Below are 7,462 nucleotides of genomic sequence, written 5' to 3'. Positions count from 1 at the left end.
CTCATAGTTCGTAGGTTCGTCATGGTCAAGTAACATGACTTCCAGAATAGGATTACCGTACCACTCTGGTGCGGATCTTACTCTGGTAGACCTTCGAAGTTCAGTAGAAACTTGATCTGAAGTTTCATGATCAATATCATTAGCTTCCTCACTAATTGGTGTAGGTGTCACAGGAACCGATTCATGTGATGAACTACTTTCCAATAAGGGAGCAGGTACAGTTACCTCATCAAGTTCTACTTTCCTCCCACTCACTTCTTTTGAGAGAAACTCCTTCTCTAGAAAGGATTCATTCTTAGCAACGAATGTCTTGCCTTCGGATCTGTGATAGAAGGTATACCCAACTGTTTCTTTTGGGTATCCTATGAAGACACATTTCTCCGATTTAGGTTCGAGCTTATCTGGTTGAAGTTTCTTCACATAAGCATCGCAGCCCCAAACTTTAAGAAACGACAACTTTGGTTTCTTGCCAAACCACAGTTCATAAGGCGTCGTCTCAACGGATTTTGATGGTGCCCTATTTAACGTGAATGCGGCCGTCTCTAAAGCATAACCCCAGAACGATAGCGGTAAAAGAGTAAGAGACATCATAGATCGCACCATATCTAGTAAAGTACGATTACGACGTTCAGACACACCATTTCGTTGCGGTGTTCCGGGTGGCGTGAGCTGCGAAACTATTCCGCATTGTTTCAAATGTAAACCAAACTCGTAACTCAAATATTCTCCTCCATGATCAGATCGTAGGAATTTTATTTTCTTGTTACGATGATTTTCCACTTCACTCTAAAATTCTTTGAACTTTTCAAATGTTTCAGACTTGTGTTTCATTAAGTAGATATACCCATATCTGCTTAAATCATATGTGAAGGTGAGAAAATAACAATATCCGCCACGAGCTTCAACATTCATAGGACCGCATACATCTGTATGTATGATTTCCAACAAATCTGTTGCTCTCTCCATAGTACCGGAGAACGGTGTTTTAGTCATCTTGCCCATGAGGCACGGTTCGCAAGTACCAAGTGATTCATAATCAAGTGATTCCAAAATTCCATCAGTATGGAGTTTCTTCATGCACTTTACACCGATATGACCTAAACGGCAGTGCCACAAATAAGTTGCACTATCATTATTAACTCTGCATCTTTTGGCTTCGACATTATGAATATGTGTATCACTACTATCGAGATTCAACAAAAATAGACCACTCTTCAAGGGTGCATGACTATAAAAGATATTACTCATATAAATAGAACAACCATTATTCTCTGATTTAAATGAATAACCGTCTCGCATCAAACAAGATCCAGATATAATGTTAATGCTCAACGCTGGCACCAAATAACAATTATTTAGGTCTAAAACTAATCCCGAAGGTAGATGTAGAGGTAGCGTGCCGACCGCGATCACATCGACTTTGGAACCGTTTCCCACGTGCATCGTCACCTCATCCTTGGCCAGTGCTCGCTTATTCCGTAGTCCCTGTTTCGAGTTGCAAATGTTAGCAACAGAACCAGTATCAAATACCCAGGTGCTACTGTGAGCTCTAGTAAGGTACACATCAATAACATGTATATCACATATACCTTTGTTCACCTTGCCATCCTTCTTATCCGTCAAATACTTGGGGCAGTTCCGCTTCCAGTGTCCAGTCTACTTGCAGTAGAAGCACTCAGTTTCAGGCTTAGGTCCAGACTTGGGTTTCTTCTCTTGAGCGGCAACTTGCTTGCTGTTCTTCTTGAAGTTCCCCTTCTTCTTCCATTTGCCCTTTTTCTTGAAACTAGTGGTCTTGTTAACCATCAACACTTGATGCTCCTTCTTGATTTCTACTTCCGCAGCTTTTAGCATTGCGAAGAGCTCGAGAATTGTCTTGTTCATCCCTTGCATATTATAGTTCATCACGAAGCTCTTGTAGCTTGGTGGCAGTGATTGGAGAATTCTGTCAATGACACTATCATCAGGAAGATTAACTCCCAGTTGAATCAAGTGATTATTATACCCAGACATTTTGAGTATGTGTTCACTGACAGAACTATTCTCCTCCATCTTGCAGCTATAGAACTTATTGGAGACTTCATATCTCTCAATCCGGGCATTTGCTTGAAATATTAACTTCAACTCCTGGAACATCTCATATGCTCCATGACGTTCAAAACGTTGTTGAAGACCCGGTTCTAAGCCGTAAAGCATGGCACACTGAACTATCGAGTAGTCATCAGCTTTGCTCTGCCAGACGTTCTTAACATCGTCAGTTGCATCAGCAGCAGGCCTGGCACCCAGCGGTGCTTCCAGGACGTAATTCTTTTGTGCAGCAATGAGGATAATCCTCAAGTTACGGACCCAGTCCGTGTAATTGCTACCATCATCTTTCAACTTTGCTTTCTCAAGGAACGCATTAAAATTCAACGGAACAATAGCACGAGCCATCTATCTACAACAAACATAGATAAGCAAAATACTATCAGGTACTAAGTTCATGATAAATTTAAGTTCAATTAATCATATTACTTAAGAACTCCCACTTAGATAGACATCTCTCTAGTCATCTAAGTGATCACGTGATCCAAATCAACTAAACCATAATCGATCATCACGTGTGATGGAGTAGTTTTCAATGGTGAACATCACTATGTTGATCATATCTACTATATGATTCACGCTCGACCTTTCGGTATTCGTGTTCCGAGGCCATATCTGCATATGCTAGGCTCGTCAAGTTTAACCTGAGTATTCTGCGTGTGCAAAACTGGCTTGCACCCGTTGTAGATGGACGTAGAGCTTATCACACCCGATCATCACGTGGTGTCTGGGCACGACGAACTTTGGCAACAGTGCATACTTAGGGAGAACACTTCTTGATAATTTTAGTGAGAGATCATCTTAAAATGCTACCGTCAATCAAAGCAAGATAAGATGCATAAAGGATTAACATCACATGCAATCAATATAAGTGATATGATATGGCCCTCATCATCTTGTGCTTGTGATCTCCATCTCCGAAGCACCGTCGTGATCACCATCATCACCGGCGTGACACCTTGATCTTCATCATAGCATCGTTGTCGTTTATGCCATCTATTGCTTCTACGACTATCGCTACCGCTTAGTGATAAAGTAAAGCAATTACAGGGCGTTTGCATTTCATATAATAAAGCGACAACCATATGGCTCCTGCCAGTTGCCGATAACTTCGGTTACAAAACATGATCATCTCATACAATAAAATATAGCATTATGTCTTGACCATATCACATCACAACATACCCTGCAAAAACAAGTTAGATGTCCTCTACTTTGTTGTTGCAAGTTTTACGTGGCTGCTACGGGCTTAGCAAGAACCGTTCTTACCTACGCATCAAAACCACAACGATAGTTCGTCAAGTTAGTGCTGTTTTAACCTTCGCAAGGACCGGGCGTAGCCACACTCGATTCAGCTAAAGTGAGAGAGACAGACACCCGCCAGCCACCTTTAAGCACGAGTGCTCGTAACGGTGAAACCAGTCTCGCGTAAGCGTACGCGTAATGTCGGTCTGGGCCGCTTCATCTCACAATACCGCCGAACCAAAGTATGACATGCTGGTAAGCAGTATGACTTGTATCGCCCACAACTCACTTGTGTTCTACTCGTGCATATGACATCTACGCATAAAACCTGGCTCTGATACCACTGTTGGGGAACGTAGTAATTTCAAAATAATTCCTATGTACACGCAAGATCATGGTGATGACATAGCAATGAGAGGGGTGAGTGTTGTCCATGTACCCTCGTAAACCGTAAGCGGAAGCGTTGTGACAACGCGGTTGATGTAGTCGTACGTCTTCACGATCCGACCGATCCAAGCACCGAACGTACGGCACCTCCGAGTTCAACACACGTTCAGCTCGATGACGATCCCCGGGCTCCGATCCAGCAAAGCTTCGGGGATGAGTTCCGTCAGCACGACGGTGTGGTGACGATGATGATGTTCTACCGGCGCAGGGCTTCGCCTAAACTCCGCGACGATATGACCGAGGTGGAATATGGTGGAGGGGGCACCGCACACGGCTAAGGAACAATCCGTAGATCAACTTGTGTGTCCTAGGGTGCCCCCCTGCCCCCGTATATAAAGGAGGGAGGGGGGAGGCCGGCCGGCCCTTGTGGGCGCGCCAAGGAGGAGGAGTCCTCCTCCTAGTAGGAGTAGGACTCCCCTTTTCCTACTCCTACTAGGAGGGGGAAGGAAGGGGAAGAGGGGGGAAGGAAAAAGGGGGGCGCCGCCCCCCCCCCTCCTAGTCCAATTCGGACCAGAGGGAGAGGGGGGCGCGGCCCACCCTGGCCGCCCCTCTCTCTTTCCACCAAGGCCCATGTGGCCCATTATCTCTCCCCGGGGGGTTCCGGTAACCCTCCGGCACTCCGGTTTTCTCCGACAACGTCCGGAACACTTCCGGTGTCCGAATATAGTCGTCCAATATATCAATCTTTATGTCTCGACCATTTCGAGACTCCTCGTCATGTCCGTGATCACATCCGGGACTCCGAACAAACTTCGGTACATCAAAACTTATAAACTCATAATAAAACTGTCATCGTAAGGTTAAGCGTGCGGACCCTACGGGTTCGAGAACTATGTAGACATGACCTAGAACTATTCTCAGTCAATAACCAATAGCGGAACCTGTTTGCCCATATTGGTTCCTACATATTCTACGAAGATCTTTATTGGTCAAACCGCATAACAACATACATTGTTCCTTTTGTCATCGGTATGTTACTTGCCCGAGATTTGATCGTCGGTATCCAATACCTAGTTCAATCTCGTTACTGGCAAGTCTCTTTACTCGTTACGTAATGCATCATCCGGTAACCAACTCATTGGTCACATTGCTTGCAAGGCTTATAGTGATGTGCATTACCGAGAGGGCCCAGAGATACCTCTCCGACAATCGGAGTGATAAAACCTAATCTCGAAATACGCCAACTCAACATGTACCTTCGGAGACACCTGTAGTACTCCTTTATAATCACCCAGTTACCTTGTGACGTTTGGTAGTACCCAAAGTGTTCCTCCGGTAAACGGGAGTTGCATAATCTCATAGTTATAGGAACATGTATAGGTCATGAAGAAAGCAATAGCAATATACTAAACGATCAAGTGCTAGACTAACGGAATGGGTCATGTCAATCACATCATTCTCCTAATGATGTGATCCCATTAACCATCTTTGATTAATGAGCTAGTCAAGTAGAGGCATACTAGTGACTATATGTTTGTCTATGTATTCACACATGTATCATGTTTCCGGTTAATACAATTCTAGCATGAATAATAAACATTTATCATGATATGAGGAAATAAATAATAAATTTATTATTGCCTCTAGGGCATATTTCCTTCAGTTAGGTCCATGGGGATGATCATAGGATGCTCCGCTTCAAGACAACATCTCGTGCATCAAGAATGTGGTTTGACCTGACAAACATTTTCTGTGATTGTGAGGGCCTACCTCTATTTGGGTTTAGTGGGCGACATGTGGTGTCGGCCGACCCAACGCACAGGTGCCTCTAGAAAACAGCCGGTTCGCTCGGTCCTTGTCGTCTAGGCATGTGGTTGCTGCAAGTTTTGAACAGATCAGGCCCAAGCTAACCACTTATGGGGTGCTCGGTTGCATGGACATGCCCACGCACGTGTGCCAAACAACCCACATGCTGACCAGGGCACACCCATTGCATGCAAACCCGATGCCTCTACCCTATGGAACGTACACGGGGCCCATTACCAATGCACAACGCGGCACACACAAAGCGAGGGCAGCTGGTGGTAGATGAGGTGGCCTCGGGTGTGCCCTCGGCACACGCGTCAGGGACCCCCTAGTGGCTAGCTCCGCGACTTATTCATCTGTTAGTGTGCACCGGGTTGGATTACGCCAGGCACCTATCCTCCTCTATTGTTAGGTCGGCGGAGGGTAGATCCTTTCCGGTTCTGGGTTTCGACCACTTTGGGTGGGTTGTCGGTGGCTGGTTAAGGAGGATGGTTCTCGGTTTGTTAGAGTTGAAGTCTTGTTGCTCAGTTCGTCTGGTTTGGTGTTACCTTGGTCAACATGCGGTCATGTGATGTTTCTTAACGGGCTATCCCAACAAAGGATGGATGTAAAACAACACAACATTACTATAGTCATTGGCATAGTTTTTGCAGATATTTCCGAAAAAAACTCAAATAGTTTATGTGTCCTTTTGATTGGATTTTTTGGGAATTCATAAATAAATAAATTATGAAACATGATGCTCATATCTCGCTTAACTTTCTGGTTGTAGTTGGTCTTTGCGCCAAGGCAACGAGTCATCTAGATGTGATAAAATGATGTATATGTGTTGAACCATTTGTCACTACTAGAGTAGTTAATGATACGATGTAAACGTATACCCATTATTAGATACTAGATGATACCCCGCACTTTGTTGCGGTGATTGTATTTTGATGATGTTGGAATGTGAATATTTGATTATGATATTTACGGAATATAAGTAGGGTAATAGTTTTCACATGCATGATTACATGTTCTGGTCGATCTTTTCTCATGTAAGTTATCATATTGAGGTGATCTTTTTCATGCATGATTGGATATTGGGATAGATGCATTTAGTGGGGAATACTCTTTTTTGTATGTAGCATTCTTCGTTGTATGAGACCAACCAATGGTTACCTCTTGCTTGCGAGAGACCCACAAGTGTCACTTTATGGAGTGCCAAGTGGTGCGTTCAGCCACTGACATGTGTCGTGTTTGGCGTGTCCTCTGAATTTTATTTTTTATGCGTTTTCGGGTTTTAGATGTTCAATTTTCAGTTTTGTCAGCTTTTTGATTTTTGCATGGTTTTTCCTAGGTTTTGAAGAGATTTTTTTTTTGCGAAGCACATGTGCACTTCTCGAAAAAAAATTGTGCTTCGAGAACCATGACTTTCTTTCTTGTGGAAGCATAGACTGTTCTTTCGTAATTCCACAAGAAGCAAATATATACTCCCCTATCCGAAAATACTTGTCATCAAAATGGATAAAAAGAGATGTATCTAGAACTAAAATACATCTAGATACATTCCCTTTTATCCATTTTGATGACAAGTATTTCCGGATGGAGGGAGTACTTCTACTCAAAAGGCAAAAGGTACATGCGTGCTTCCACGAGAAACATAACTCGTGCTTTCCTAAAAGAAGAAAAAGCAAAGCTTGTGCTTCCCCAAAAACGGTGAAAACCGGACCCGTTCTTTCGGGCTCCGGTTTTATTCTTTTGATTTTTTTTGAGTATTCATTTTTCTTTGGTTGCCCCTTTTCAGATTCGAATGGTCGAATCTGTGAGGACAAAAAACTCTATATCGTTATTGACACCGGCAAAAGAATAAAAGTAAGTTTATTCTCTTAAAATATGATGAAAATATCCGATGACGAAGAACATAGACCTTTTAAACATACGAGGTCCCCTGCCTCTCAGC

Source organism: Triticum aestivum, chromosome 1B (assembly GCF_018294505.1).
Source record: "Triticum aestivum cultivar Chinese Spring chromosome 1B, IWGSC CS RefSeq v2.1, whole genome shotgun sequence".
Classification (NCBI taxonomy): domain Eukaryota; kingdom Viridiplantae; phylum Streptophyta; class Magnoliopsida; order Poales; family Poaceae; genus Triticum; species Triticum aestivum.
The sequence above is the reverse complement of the archived record's forward strand: the minus strand, read 5'-3'. Positions refer to the sequence as shown.